Here is a 16403-nt window from a genome sequence, read left to right as displayed (position 1 = left end):
ATTTGCATGGGACAACTTAGCCAATACTTAAAAAGGGGATAAGGTTTTAGTGATAAAATAAGAAAGAATGGGCCGGATTTTCAAAAGGTTACGAAAACTAGGCCTATTTTAAAAGGGCCCTGGGACGTGTGTAAGTCCCAGGGCTTACAAAAAGGGGAGGGGGCAGGGAAGGGGGTGGGGTGGTGTCAGGCCCCCAGCACAGCAGCCATATTTGCCGCTGTGCCGGGGATCCCTCGCCGGCAGTTGGCCGGCGCGCACAACTTACTTCAGCCCCAGGGCTCAAGTAAGTTTGGAGATTTAAAAAAAATGTAGGGGGGGGAAGGGCAGAGGAGGTAGGAGAAGGGAAGGTGGGGTGGGGGGTAGGGAAGTTCCCTCAGAGGCCGCTCCAATTTCGGCCTGGGAGGGAACGGGGAAGCTGCGTGGCTCGGTGCTCGCAAGGTGCACAATTGTGCACCCCCTTGTGCGTGCCGACCCCGGATTTTATAACCTGTGCATGCAAGTTATAAAATAGGGTATACATGTGCACCCTTTTAAAATCTACCCCAATTTGATTTGTTCAAGTTAGCTTTCTATTTTCTTGAAAGGGTGAACATGTTTTAAGTGTCAAAATTGTCAACCTTGGGATCTATGCAACTATGTCAACATTCTGATTAGGGATTATGCCAGCCTCGAGTACAAGCAATTATGCCTGGGTTGCCATTTCGGAGTAGCTGGAGACAAATGAAAGGCATGAATGTTATGTGTCTAGGTCTGTTTAAGCTGGCCTGTGAGCAGATTATATCGTATTAATGGACAATCTATGCTGGCGCCTGTGCCTGCACCTGCAGATTCTTTGGTTTACAACATGGTGATTATTTTAATATAATACTGAATATCTCCTGAATATCTGCTTTTATTATAGCCGTTCCTCTGTTTAATGGTTCTATTCACCATCTAGAGCAGTGGTCCCAAACCCTGTCCTGGGGGCCCACCAGCCAGTCTGGTTTTCAGGATATCCACAATGTATATACATGAGAGGAAATTTGCATGCACATTTTCTCTCATGCATATTCATTGTGGATATCCTGAAAACCAGACTGGCTGGTGGGCCCCCAGGACAGGGTTGGGGACCACTGATCTAGAGGACAAAAAAAAGTGAGTGACTCAATCTTATCGGGTACACTTTTTGTATATTATACTCTCAATGATGTCAACCACCTCCTGAGCTATTGGGGACTGACTTTTTGATATTAGGATATTCAAGAGACTAGCTGGACTAAATTTCAGGGAGATGAATGAGCTTTAGGGTTCATTTTCTTCATATAAAGCAGTCATTCTTATAGGGTCTCTGAACTGAGGGTTATGAGGAGAAACAGGCTTGGAGCAGGGTAGGGTAGAGGGCATAGTGGGGAAATAATTTGCCTGAAATAAGTTTGTGTTTATAGGACTGCTTAGTTCAACTAATGTTGTTATTTGTTACACTCCTTTTGTATATATAAGCAGATAATATTAGACTAATTATTTCAGCTTTGTCATAAACTAGATTTGCTCTCTAGTTTGAAGGAGATCTAAATCAGTGCCTGCATGTTGTTTTGTAATATCACCCTTAAAAATATCTTTATAGCTTTGTTGTATCCAGCCAAAGGCAGAGATAATATTGAACCAAGCAGCAAGCATTTCATGTGTGAGAATCAATAAAGTATAAAGATAAACCTGTCAGGATGGGGATGTGGGTGACGCAGGGAATGGAATTTTATAAACCAGGTTCTGGGTTCATATCCAAAGACAGCAGCAAAATATAACAAATTACGGTGGTTTACAATCATCAATAGTAACAAATTAATGCAAATGAAAAATTAAAACATACTGTTCTTTGCAAATATTTGTGGGTTTTATTTCCTTCCAAATGAGTTACGGCAGTAACTGCTTCATTTTTTATAATAAGCAGTTCCTAGATATAGTCTGACCTCCACACTTTTCTTGTTACCTTGATAAAGTTTTGCTTTGCAAGATCTATTCTTCAGATTTTGAAAATTTAGTTTGATTTGCATTACCAGATGAGAGAGAGTAATGTTCACAATGATCCTGGCAGGCACTTGTAATTTACATTAGCAATGAGATGAGCAAGGTCTGAACATCCTCTCACCTAGAAATAGCACTAAAAATGGTGCGACTGATTTCCATGTATTAGGCAAAGAGATCACAGATGACATTTTTGTAGTTAGTATCTCCTGACAATGGTTGCTATGGAAACCAGAGGAATGACCTCCTTTAGTGTCTAAATAAATAATCAGAAAATCTGTGGTTTAAAATGAATATTTCTCTATATATATCTATCCATCTATCTAAAGTATCTATGTTGCACATTCAGGTTTCAAATTCATACTGCATTTTACTGATACATCCAAACATATTTGACAAAAAAAAAATACTTAATGGTATAGGAACTAAACACACATATGCCACTGCAGAGAGGATACCCTTACTATTGCAAAATATGAACAGCAGTACCCTATTTAGCCTTTGAAATGGATAAATTATAATATTAAAAAAATCTGACAATTCAATCCACAATATGTTTTAATTACAATTTTTAAATGTCTGCGTATAATGAACCCAAACTAGGCAATTCAGTAAGGGTCATCAATTGTTACAATTATTGGTCCACTATCCAATTTTTTTTTTTTTTTAGAAACTTTAGATGTGCCATATAAAAAAAATCAAAACAAAATTCTAGTGTATACCACACATATTGAATAAAGAAAAGCTTCAATCCCAAAGGGAAGATATAATAATGTACCTAGCTGACTGAAAATCCCGACAGAAATTCATATTTTAAGATAACTCTTTATCAGGGGAGGTGTTCGGGTCCGGAGTCTTCTCAACACCAATGTTTGTAACTTAAACTTCCACAATATTGCTAAATGAAGAGCACAAAACAAATATATGAAGCAGTAGACATTTATAATATCCAGTCACAGGCAGATGTATATCACAACTTTATTGGTCCATATCTCATCAATATCAGTCATTGAATATTCAATCTCAGATATGCATGTAAAGTTAAAGAGACACAAACTAATGCCTAGATTCATCAAATCGAGTTGTTTTTTTACAGGAGGAGTCCCACTATTGTGGAGGAGGGGAGTGTTGCCACAATAATGGGGACCATCCCCTGAAAACGCATCGTGGCTGTATGGCATGTTCATTTGTGTCGCAGCCAAACACTGCAATATAAAAGAATATAAAAGAATGCTGTGAGCAGGCCTTTAACTCTATGGTGGACCAAACCTCACAGGACCACCATTATGTTAAAGGGCTGTAGCTCTCCTCCCAAAAAAATCATGGTGAAATAGGGAGGTTGAGTGTGGATCAGTGCTGACCCCTATTTCAACTTGGATCCACCAGTTGAGATGGCCCCAACTCCCCAAAAATGAAAAATAAGTGCAAATGTACATGTGGCAGCCCCCTGAAGTCAAACGTCCCACCCCCTCGCCCCCAGAAGGCTCAAGCCCTCCACCATCTGGCCCCCAAAGACTCCAGCCTTGCACCCCTACCCTTGCCCCCTTCAAAGCACCCTTTACCTTATACTGAATGCTGTGTCAGGGACAGATGCATCCTCACACCCTTCCCAGTTGGCACCATACCTAACCTTACCCTATCCATGTGACTGGGGTAAGGTCTGGGGATTCAACCCAGGCACATGGTCTGCACCCCCTTTCAACATCCCTAAAACAAAAACATAAAATGTGGCCCCTGCTGCCATACCCAAGTGATTGAGATCCCCCCCCCCCACCCTCAAGTGACAGATTGCCCCACAATTAAAAAAAAAAGTCCCAGGCCCCACCTCAATTCCACTTCCCACTCTCCTTGAAAAGGAAATATATATATATTGTCCCATCCCCCATACCCCTTCCCACCTGTCTCCCACCCCAACATCTCTTCTGCATCCCCATACCTAAAAACATATTCTGTGTCATCACCAACTGCAGGCTTGCACCCAGGCAGTCTGTGCTATTTCATAAAATGGCACTGACCTTATCTTGCCCTAGCCATATGACTGGGGTAAGTTCCAGGCACTGGACTCAGCCCCTGTGGCTGCTGTCACGTGAAAGATGGAGGCTATCACTGTCATCTGTGGAGTGGGGAAGGGGCTGTCACTATCATTTGGGGTGAAGGTTATGACAGTGGGACGATCTCTGTCACTTGAGAGGGTGGGAGGTGTGGGGTATGGCAGGGGGGGCTGGAGGGTCACATTTTATGTATTAGCTTTGGGGAGGAGGGAAGGGGGGTGGTGGCCGGCACCATGCGTTTCTTTTTAAATGTACATTTTTGGGTTGTCAGAGCCACCTCAACTGGCAGCCCCTGGATGCGATGAGTCAGCACTGACCACAGCTCTACCTCCCCATTTGCATGTGACTTTTTCAGATCAGTGGCCCTATAATGCGATGGTAGTCTTTGAGGTTGGGGCAGCCATTGCATTAAAGGTTCACTCGCCACTTTCTTTTGTCTTGTGGTGTTTGGCCACAAGACAAAAGAACATGCCATACAGCCACAATGCATTTTTGGGGGGTGGGGGCTCTATCATAGTGACACATCCCTGTGATTGTGGGACCCATCCTGCGAAAAAACATTGCAACTTAGTGCATCTAAGGGTAAAATAGAAAAAAAAATTCCTCTTTCAAATTGCAAAGAACTTGGCAATTTTTGCACATTAAAGAGTTCTGCAGACATAATTTTCCTGGTCTTTGAAAATATATAGTATCCATGATCCTATCATAATATAACTTTTAATTACAAACAGCTATACAATAGCTGCACTCTCTCTTTCCAAAATAAGTCAAACTTGCAAAATATTCTTTGGTTCACAAACAACATTAAAGCTGTGATATAGTATTCTACATACAAACACATTTACAGTTGAGGGCTGCATATACTCAAAGTTTCTCTTATGCTTTGATAACTAGACACAATGGGATGCATAATTAGCTGCAGTACCTGCCTAATGTGTGCTATTTTGCCTGGATGCTAGAGCATACCTCTTGTGATATATTATACTGTCAACCACATTTCCTTTAGATACTAGGGGTGTGCATTCGTTTTCGCCGTATTGGCGAACCGCAACGTATATTGCACTATTCGTAGTATTCGTGGGGAAGCGGAACATATCGCGATTCCCCACGAATACACAAATCTTCGCCGAATTATACGGCCACCTAAATAAAACTTTAAACAAAACCCCACCCTCCTGAAACCCCCCCCCCCCCCCCCCCAAGACTTACCAAAACTCCCTGGTGGTCCAGCAACCATCCCCTGCACTCACACCCTCGGAGCTGGTTTCATCATGGCGCCAATAGCCTTTGTTACAGGGGCTACCGGTGCCATTGGTCAGCCCCTATCACATAGCCATCGGCGCCATCTTGTGCGCCTGGTGCATGAACAAAAGTACGTGCGCACGCTCTTTTTTAAAATGTACCTCTAAGTCAACTTAATTAATAGCAGGTAATGGACTTCTCCTCCAAGAACATCCAATCTTTTTTTAAACACAGCTATACTAACTGCACTAACCACATCCTCTGGCAACAAATTCCAGAGTTTAATTGTGCGTTGAGTAAAAAAGAACTTTCTCCGATTAGTTTTAAATGTGCCACATGCTAATTTCATGAAGTGCCCCCTAGTCTTTCTATTATCTGAAAGACTAAATAACCGATTCACATCTACCCGTTCTAGACCTCTCATGATTTTAAACACCTCTATCATATCCCACCTCAGCCGTCTCTTCTCCAAGCTGAAAAGTCCTAACCTCTTTAGTCTTTCTTCATAGGGGAGCTGTTCCATTTCCCTTATTTTGGTCGCCCTTCTCTGTACCATCTCCATCACAATTATATCTTTTTTGAGATGCGTCGACCAGAATTGTACACAGTATTCAAGGTGAGGTCTCACCATGGAGCGATACAGAGGCATTATGATATTTTCCGTTTTATTCACCATTCCCTTCCTAATAATTCTCAACATTCTGTTTGCCTTTTTTGACTGCCACAGCACACTGAACCGATGATTTCAATGTGTTATCCACTATGGCGCCTAGATCTTTCTTGGGTGGTAGCACATAATATGGAACCTAACATTGTGTAACTATAACATGGGTTATTTTTCCCTATATGCATCACCTTGCACTTATCCACATTAAATTTCATCTGCCATTTGGATGCCCAATTTTCCAGTCTCACAAGGTCTTCCTGCAATTTATCACAATCTGCTTGTGATTTAACTACTCTGAACAATTCTGTATCTACAAATTTGATTACCTCACTTGTTGTATTTCTTTCTAGATCATTTATAAATATATTGAAAAGTAAGGGTCCCAATACAGATCCCTCAGGCACTCCACTGCCCATTCCTTTCCACAGAGAAAATTGTCCATTTAATCCTACTCTGTTTCCTGTCTTTTAACCAGTTTGTAATCCACGAAAGGATTCATTGTGGCAGATCTTTAATCTCGAGCTGGAACATACCAATTTAACTGCTATGTAAGTACCTACCTGTTACAAAGTCAAACAAACAAGGAATTTCCCTTTCATGGGTGCCTTAAGAAAAGCATTGCCTGTTCCACCATTATTTTTCCTTAGTATTCACTGGAGTATTCAGGGTAGGAAATTTAGTTTCCACTACAGTAAGCAAAACCAAAATGTTTAGCTCATACAGCAGAGTTTATACTTTTGTCATAAGAGTGAGCATATACATTTGTAGGTCCAAGACAGATCAGTAAGCAAAACTGAATGATATGATTTTGCAACTGCTTAATGAAATACCCTCTTGCCTAGTGTCTAACCTCCATAAATTTCCACAGGTCAGGCAAAGGGCAGGCTCAGCATTATTGCTGCAGGCAAATGGTTTACCACTATCTGTATAAGATAGGAATGCATTGGTTTAGTTGAAAGCTTATATAGGCTGTTTTCCTTCTATATAGGTGTTGCAGCTATCACAGCAACAATAGGTCAACCTCTAAGCAAAATCATGATTGTTGGTAAATGGTGCTCTTACAGTGATCAATTATACACACATGCTGCATGTCAGTACAGAAAGTGTCTGTTTGATTCAGGTGTCTCAAAATGATCATGTAACATAAATCTATGGGCATTCTTTTGTTTTTCTGGGTTCATAAGAGGGCATTAGTGAAGAACCCAAGAAAATCTCAGCCTGCTCAGCAGTGGAATTTCTCTGTAGTGGATGGACCAACATGGAAATGTGATGGAATCAGACAATGCAGTAACTAGGGATGTGCAGAAGGAAAAAATTTGTTTCGTTTTTTGTTTCGCCGGGACCCAAATTTGTTTCATAGGGGGAAAAAACAATGAGTTTATTAGTTTCATTTGTTTTTTTGTTTTCCCATTAAAGTCATTGGGGGAAGTATCTGCAGCCTATTTTGGGCTGCAGAATTGGGGTTCTTATCAATTCTGATGAAACTTCTGGGGAGCAATCATCAGAACGAGCAAAGAGCTCCAAGGTACTTAGACTGTGGCACCAAAGTGGCATGAATAGCCTAAGGCACTGTAAAGGGGCAAAGGAGTGGCAAGAGTGCTTTAACAGAGGAGCAAAGCAGCAGTGAGAGTGTCAAAAACACACCACAGCTTCAAAAGAGAGCACCAATAACAGTTGCATGAACCCTCGAAGGCAGCATGACAGGCAAAGTGGCAAGACAAGTGGCATCAACATCCTACAGCACAATGAAGAGGGAACATAGCAAGCAGAAAGAGTGTCAGAAAAAACCACAAGGTACTGATAAAGGGACAAAGCAGCAGAAAGACTAGCACCAACACACTGAGGAACCATGATAGTGGCAAGAACACCACAAGGAGTAGAGAGAGTCATTTGGTGTATGGCAGCAAGGCAGAGTGGCAGAAAGTTGATAGGGGCAAGACAGGCTGGAAGAGCGGAGGTAGTCTGGTCCCTGTAGTTTTGATAGGGGCAAGACAGGCTGGCAGAGCTAAGGTAGTCAGGTCACTGTGGTTTTGATAGGGGAAAGACAAGGAGGCAAGACAAGACAAGGCCCAGCACACGGATGGTGTTAGGCCGGTAGTAGTGGCCCCCGGCGCACCGGGACCAGGTCTTCTCAGAGTTGGGTTGTTTGCGAATGCAGCCAAAAGTAAGTGGTAAACTCCATTAAGGCTAAATGCTGGCATGAGACCGAAAGTCAACAAGTAGTGTAGTAAAAAAAAGCCTGACTGGCACAGCAGCAAAAATGAACAAATACCTTTTCAATGGAAAATTCTATCAAAGCAGCAAGCAATAGCAATTGAATACAGATTTGAGACACTCTGAGAGAGCTGAAAAGCAACGACCTTCTCAGACAAAAGCCAAGAAGAAAGTGCGTGGCGCAGTGCATGCTTAAGGTAGAAATACAGCAGGAACAGCATCACAGAGCACTGAAAGCAGCGATTGGCTGAATTAGAAAAATGCTTCGCTCTGATATGTTAGCATTCTGGTCTCCTTGCCAATCCTCTGACCCACTCTGACAGGGCTGTGAGGTCACTTATAACACACAGGAAAGGGCTGGTTGTTGCTATGGATACTCCCACATGGCTGTCTCCTATTTCAAATGGCCGCTAAGAAAGCACTGCGAACCAAAAGAATGAAACTAATATATGTTTCATTTGTGGGTGATCGCCATGCATTTTGCGAACCCACAAATCAAACAAGCATGGACTTATTCATTGAGGATTGCACATTCATTGAAAACGAATGCACATCCCTAGCAGTAACTGCTACAAAAGAAAACATTGCAAGCTCTTCCTCAAATGGTTACCTTCCTTGTGAGGAGCAATGACTTTGTGGCTGCATGTGAAGCTCATACAAACTATATAGAAGGATATTTTGGAATTGACTGGTTCTTTCCCTCAGGATTCATTGTCTAGATCTGTATCAATCCCAGGAGTGTATGACACAGGGCAGTATCTCATTGACCAGTGGACAGGACCAGAAAAAAATATAGATGTATGTATCTGTTATTCATGGTCAAGTCATGCCCCATATGTTTCCCAATGAGGATTGCCCCAGAATATACCAGCCAAACGCACACTTCAGATGCGGTCCTTGATATTTTTATGAAGAGTTTTCATGAGGCGGTTGAAAGTTTGCTGTTCAAACATGACTATAATGTGGACATACAATAAAACATACATAATAAAATGTAAACTGCCATGTGCTCTGGATTGGCAGCCTATAATTTTCTATAAATAGACAAGTGAGGTATCATTATCGGAGCTTGTGACAGAGGTGGAAACACTGGAGGCACACAGCAGGTCAAAGGGGTAATTTTGGGGTTGTGGTAGGGACTCCAAGGAACCTGCTTCCCTCATTGGAAGACCTTCATAAGTAATTATGGAATACAGTTGATTATTTTTCAGCTGTCAAGTCCAGGAAGCACCCTATCCCAAAAGAACTATGGCTGGGATGGGTGCCATCTCACTGAATAACTAGAGTAACCAGCTTCTGAAGCAGACCATGATGTTGAAGCCAATGGTGTGAACATGAAGCAGAGGTGCAGCTCTAACAGCTATACCTTTTTGGAACATAACAGAGGACTACTTTCAAACTAAATCAAATACATAAATAAAAAATGAATAAACTGTGTTCAGAAATGAAAAGTCTATGAGGACTTTTTACCCAAGAGAGAGAACTCACACAGACATGCACCTACTATCTGTGTACTTTATCCAGTGTAATCTATGCACATAAACATATGTGCATAACTGTGCGCATACACGCATAAGTATTTATTCTTCCCAGTCTCCTCTCCCAGGAATACCTCCTTTCTGTACATAAAGTACACAGGTACTGCTACTAACATGTTCTTTTATATGCAGAGAGAGTAAAACACTATTTTATCTGTGGAAATGCTTTTAAAAACTGCCATCCATAGATTATTGCCTAATCCTTTCTTATATGTAACATAGGGATGTGCATATGTTTGAAATGAAAATACAAAACATGATGTGTAGGAACATGCCAGAGAAACCCCCTGAAGAACAGTGTTAAGGACCAGTTTCAGCTATCTCTGGTCCCGGTCCACCTTAAGACAGAGCCTTATGGGTGCCAGTTAGCTCCCAGAGCAGGATATAACATAGCTTTAGAAAGATGCAGGGAGTAGCCTGGGAATTACAAGAGAAGCCAGGTCTCCTGTCTACAGAACTGTAAGAAAAGAAGGGAAGCAGCCTTGAGAATAGTAATGTTTTGTGACCATAAACGCTTTGGAGTCAATTTTAAGACTCGTGTATGCATGTCCATGTGCACATGGTTCCCAGCGCATGTAAGACGACATGCCAATTTTATAGCATGTGCGCGTCGGCTCGCTCATGTTATAAAATCCGTTTCCCACTCACATATGCGTGCCGGATTTTAATATCTGCATGCGCATATGCGGGCAGGTGGGCTCTTCTGCGAACGGGGGGACATTTGAAATTGTGTGCAGCAACGTAATATGCCTTTTTACCAGTTCCCTCCCTAGCCTAGGTTGAGGGACAGTCTGGGGGCTGAATGCTGACTGAAAATTTGGCTATGTTTTGTTTTCACCAGTTTTTCCTAAACTTCAGGTATAGTGGAATGCACTCTTGTGCTGTATTGATATTTGTACTTATAATCATTAAAAAAAAATTCATTTCCTTTGTTACATACAGTAAGTAGGGTCCATATAATGAAACTACCAGCAGAATTATCCATCAGTCCCTATTTTATTTGGGGTCTGCTTCATGATTCTTATGAGACTTGTTAATGACATTGGTAAATGGCATTTGATATGTGAACTGGTCAATGCCTGCAGGGCAGTGAAATGAAAGATCTTACAAAAGTAATACATTGTTAAACATGACATTTTAGAGGTGAACATAACAGATATTATTCTGTATGTATAGCTTATATAACTGTAATATCAAAGCTGTTGAATCATTTTCAATGTATTGCTGGATGTCTTATTCAAATTACTATATGATTTTTTTCAAGGAATGATAACACAAAAATGAGCTAGACCCTATATATTCTGACATACATTAGAATTGTTTCTTTTTTTACTATTGTAAAGATATAGATTAGAAATGTGCAGTAATTTATAACAAATGGAAAATATGCAATGACTTGGGCCATTCTTGGTTTGTTCTGATTGGAATGAACTGAAAATAGCCACTCACACAAATTTGAATATTTTTGTATTCTTTTGGGTTTTTTTTTTTTTTTTTTTTTTTTAATACAAATGGGCATCTGGTAAAAAGAGGCCTCAGTGCCGGGTCAGGCACCAAAGCCTAGGCCTGGATTGGACCTGGTACTGAGGCTTTATTCTGACTCCAAGGACTAGGCCTGCCACTGGGGACTGGCGTTGAGGCTGGATCCTGTTGCTGAGGCCATGCCCTGAAGCCTAGTCTCATCACCAAGGCCCAATCTTGAGGTCTGGTCCTGGTGCTGAGGCTTAGGTCAAGTCCAGGAGCTGGGGCTTGGTCCTGAGGCAAGATCCTGTCAGAATTGCCTCTGCCCAACACTGGGGCCTGGCCCTGAGGCCTGGTTCTATCACTGATGCCTAGGCATAATGCTAGGGCTTAGTCCTGAGGCCTGGCATGGAGGTCTGGTCCAAGTGCTTAGGCCTAATCTTGGTACTAAGGTCTAGGACCAGTGCCAGGGCCTGGTCCCATTGTAGAGGCCTAGATCCAATGCTGGATCATGGCCCTGAGCCCTGGTCCCATTGCTGAGGTCTAGGCTCAGTGCCATAGCCCAGCTCTAAAGCCTGATCCCTAGGTATGGTGCTGGGGCCTGACCCAGAGTCCCTATCCCATTATAAAAAAAGAGACCTGGTCTCTTCACCTAGGCCTGCCTTCTGACATATTTCTGTCCCAGTTTTTCAAAAATTAGAACATAATATAAGAACTGCCCTGCTGGGTCAGCCAAGGTCCATCGAACCTAGTATCCTGTTTTAAATAGTAGCCAATATAGGTATCAAGTATATGGCAGGTCCTATAAAATAGATCCAATTCATGTTACTCACTCTCAGGGATATCAGTAGCATTCTTTAATCTACCTAGCTAATAATGTGTTATGGACTTTTCCTCCAGGAACTTGTCCAAACCACTTTTAAATTATACTATGCTAGTCACCTTGATCACATCCTCTGACAATAGATTCAACAGCTTGATAGCGTACTGACTGAAAAGTTGTTTTCTACAATTTGTTTTGAATTTGCTAGCTGTTAGTTTCATTTATTTATTTAACAGTTTTATATACCGACCTTCATAGTAAATAACCATATCGGATCGGTTTACAATTAACAAGAATAAAAAACTGGGGTAACTATTCAAGTAAACGAAAGATAAACAGTAAGTAGGAATGAGTCAATGTCATGGAGTTTCCCCCTTGTTTTAGTGTTATTTGAAAGTGTAATTAACTGTCCTTTATTTCTATTCTACCCCACTCATGATTTTATAAATTTCTATCATGGCCGCTTTCAGCCATGTTTTCCAAGTTGAAGAGCCCTAGCCTGCATAATCTCGTATCTATAGGAGAGATATTCCAATTCCTATATGTCCTATGTCCTCTGCACCCCTTCTAATTCTATGTCTTTCTTGAGATAAGGTGACCAGAACTGCACAGAATACTCAAAAGTGCAGTTGCACCATGGCTCAATACAGAGGCAATATGATATTTTCCATGTTATTCTCCATTCCTTTTTGGATATTTCCTAGCATTCTATTTGCTTTTTTTTTTTTTTATTATTGCTGCCATGCTCTGAGCCAAAACTTTCAACATATTATCCACAAAGATTCCAAGGTCTTTTTCCTGGAAAGTGACTCCAAATATAAAACCCAGGAATGTGTGCCTATAGTTAAGATTATGTTTCACTTTACATTTTTCTACATTAAATTTACTCTGCCATTCACTTGCTTAGTTTTCTAGTCTCATAATGTCCTTCAATTGTTCCGTGCAAACCCGCTGTTATTTTAACAAATTTGAATAATTTTGTGTTATCTATAAATGTGATTACCTCACTCATTGTTTTCTTTTCCAGATCATTTATGGATTATCTTGAACACAGCTTCCAGGACTGATCCCTGTGGTACTCCACATTTTCCGTTTGGAAAACCAACTAGTCCTAGCCTTTTAAACATTTACCAATGCAAAATAGAACATTGCTTCCTATCCCATGACTGTAGTTTCCTCAGGAGTCTCTTATCAGTGATTTTGTAAAATGCCTTCTGAAAGCCCAAATATAGGGCTGGATTTTCTATCTTTGCAGGGCTTTCCGAATCCCATGGTAATGTGGAGCAGGGGGACAGGGCGGGCCTGCGAAAGCTGGAAGCGCTTGCACCACCGCGGTGTTATCGCTGCCAGCTTTCGCACCCAATAGCGCCACTGTGAAAGGTGGTACTATTGGGCGCACTACTGGTGGTGATAAGGGGGTCTTACGTTTTTGCCGCCAGTGAAGTTTCTGCGGCATCCGCCCCGACTCTGCCTCTATCTAGCTATCTCATGCAGAAAGGGACTTTTTGTGAGCAATAGAGATAGAAAATGACCCCCATACTATATTAACCAGCTCACCTTTTATCTACATTTTTATTTATACTTTCAAAAAAATCAAAAAGATTGGTAAGACAATACTTCAAATGCTAAAACAATGTTGCCTCTTCCATATGAAGCCATGTCTATCTATATGGCCAGTGATTTTATTTGTAAGAATGGCTTCTACCATTTTGCTAGGCAGAAACATCCAACTCGATGGTCTATAGTTTCCAGGATCACCACTTATACCATTTTTAAATTTGCCATCACATTGGTCTCCTTCCAGTCTTCAGCAATTGTGGCTACAGATGACTAGTAATAGGTTAGCAATTTCATGTTTTCTTTTAGAACTTTGGGGTGGATGCAATCCAGCTCACTGATCTTACTGTTTGGTTTGTCAATTCTTTTTATTGCATTCTCCATTGTCACAGATATTTGTTTTAGTTTCTCAGCATCTCCACCATTAATGTTTTAGGTGAGGGTATGCTCTCAGCATCCTTCACTGTTCAGGATCTTCAAAAATGATGTCATCTAATTGGAAGATTGTGCCAGAGTGACATCACTGGCACTTTCCTAGCAGTGCCATTTTGATATATAGGTATTGAAATATAGGGTAGATGTGAGGGATTATTGCTCGCACAGTCATATTGATTTTTTTACTCTGCAGTCAGCTCATATGCATTTTTAAATAAAGTTTTCAGTTGTTTTTTAAAAAAATTCAAGTCCTTTTGTAGTCTTAATTCTTCAGGTAATTAATTCCATAATTTGGGTCCTGCAACTGAGATTGCCCGTTCTCTGACCTCTGCTAAGTGTGTGGTTTTGATTGATGGAATTGATAACAAGAATTTGCAGAACGCAAATTCCTTTGTGGGGTATAAAGGTGCAATAATGCATTTAAACATTCAGTTTGGGGCAGATTTTAAAAAACTATGCCCACGCATACTTTTGTTCACGTGACCGGGGCAAACAAAAGTACGCCGGATTTTAATAGATGCGCACATAGGCAGTGTATCTTTTAAAATCTGGTGTCGGCATGCACAAGGCTGTGCAAAAATCAGCAGCCTGCGCGCGCCGAGCCACGCAGCCTGCCTCCGTTCCCTTTCAACCCCCCCCAAGCCCTATCTAACCCCCCTACCTTTGTTCGAAAAGTTACACCTGCCCGAGGCAGGTGTAACTTGTGCACGCCGGGCCGGCTGCCAGCGCGCCATGTTCCGGTCCGGGGGCTGGTCCTGAGGTCGTGGCCACGCCCCCCCCAGGAAATCCATGGGACTTACGCACGTCCCGGGGCTTTGCGCGCGCCATCAGCCTATGCAACATAGGCTCAGCATGCGCAGGGGGAGTTTGGGGCAGACGTGCGTATCTTACGCGCATACCCCTTTGAAAATCTGCCCCTTTGTTGTTTATGGATTTGAATAAAATACATAGCGACTTGTATTCAATTTGTTGCTTAATCAGTAACCAGTGCTGTTCCATAAGAGTAGGGGGTTATATGATCAAGTTTCTTTCCACCACATAACACTCTAGCTGCTGTACTCTGAAGTAATTGTAAAGGTCTAATATACTAACCTATACCAACTTCTCACTGACCTCAATCTAAAGTTTTTCCTATACGCAGATGATATTCAAATCATCATCCCTATTAAAGACACTTACTCTAATGCTCTTGACTACTGGGAATCATGCCACCAAAAAATCAAACAACTACTCAACAGCCTACACCTCATCTTAAATTCCTCCAAGACTGAGATCCTACTCATCTCGCCTGAAAACACAAACAGTACTCTTCCTTCCAATCTTCTTACCACACAAACCAGAGACCTAGGAGTGATAATAGATAACCGGCTAAACTTCAAGGCACACATCAATAAAACAACTAAAGACTGCTTCTATAAACTCCAGGTCCTAAAAAGGATAAGACCTCTTTTCCACGCTCACGATTTCAGAACGATCATCCAAGCAGTCATTTTCTCGAAACTGGACTACTGCAATTCCCTATTGCTAGGTCTACCTTCATCCTACTCCAAACCACTCCAGATGGTGCAAAATTCAGCAGCCCGTATTCTGACAGGCACAAGGAAAAGAGACCACATCTCCCCCGTCTTGAAAGAGCTACATTGGTTACCCATATACTTCCGCATCATGTATAAGGCCTTAACCATCATCTATAAAACTATACATCAACTCACCACTCTCGATCTCCAATTCCCTCTCCAATTACATAATTCTACTAGACCTACCAGAGATGCTTATAGAGGCTCCCTACTAGTTCCCCCAGCGAAAACGACCAAACACATCACCCTAAGAGATCGCGCCACCTCCACAGCTGGCCCTCTACTGTGGAATTCCATTCCTACAGACCTCAGACAGGAGCCATGCCTCCCAACATTTAGGAAAAAACTTAAGACTTTGTTATTCAAGCAAGCTTTTCCGGACACAACCTAATGACACAATCCAATGACTCATAAAACACCTTGCCGTTTGTATTTAATATTTATTCTATACTACATTTATATTGTATTTTGTTAACTAGTCTCTCCTCTCTTCTTCCTTCCAAGTTCGGCTTCCCTTGTTAAATGTAACTGTACCTTCTGTCACCACAGTTCTAGTTCCATGTATTTATTATCATTTTTTGTATTTATTGCACCCCCGTTCTATGTAAACCAGCAAGATATGTTTTCATGATTGCCGGTATATAAAAACTCTAAATAAATAAATAAATAAATACTAGCTCACAAAATGAATATAAAGACTAATATCTCTAAATCCCCACAATTCTTAACACTTGCAAACAATACTAACCTTAAAAATAAAACACAATAGACACAGTAAGAGCTTAATCAATTCAGGAGGTAACCTCCCTTCCTACTGCTTCCTCCCTCTCCCCTACT

General features: G+C 41.4%; 1 protein-coding gene and 1 long non-coding RNA gene across 4 annotated transcripts in view; one reads left to right on the top strand and one right to left on the bottom strand.

The window, feature by feature from the left end:
- NRG3 (neuregulin 3) overlaps positions 1-16403 on the top strand; it is a 1991595-nt gene that overhangs the window by 264515 nt on the left and 1710677 nt on the right. The window lies entirely within an intron of this gene.
- The window catches only part of LOC115095555, a 36641-nt gene that overhangs the window by 6218 nt on the left and 14020 nt on the right, over positions 1-16403 (bottom strand). Inside the window, exon 3 of the long non-coding RNA XR_003857814.1 lies at positions 2780-2899. This is a non-coding gene — a long non-coding RNA (uncharacterized LOC115095555). The remainder of the gene's footprint in view (positions 1-2779; positions 2900-16403) is intronic.

The sequence above is a fragment of the Rhinatrema bivittatum genome, chromosome 7 (genome assembly GCF_901001135.1).
Source record: "Rhinatrema bivittatum chromosome 7, aRhiBiv1.1, whole genome shotgun sequence".
NCBI classification, from domain to species: domain Eukaryota; kingdom Metazoa; phylum Chordata; class Amphibia; order Gymnophiona; family Rhinatrematidae; genus Rhinatrema; species Rhinatrema bivittatum.
The sequence above is the reverse complement of the archived record's forward strand: the minus strand, read 5'-3'. Positions and strand labels throughout refer to the sequence as shown.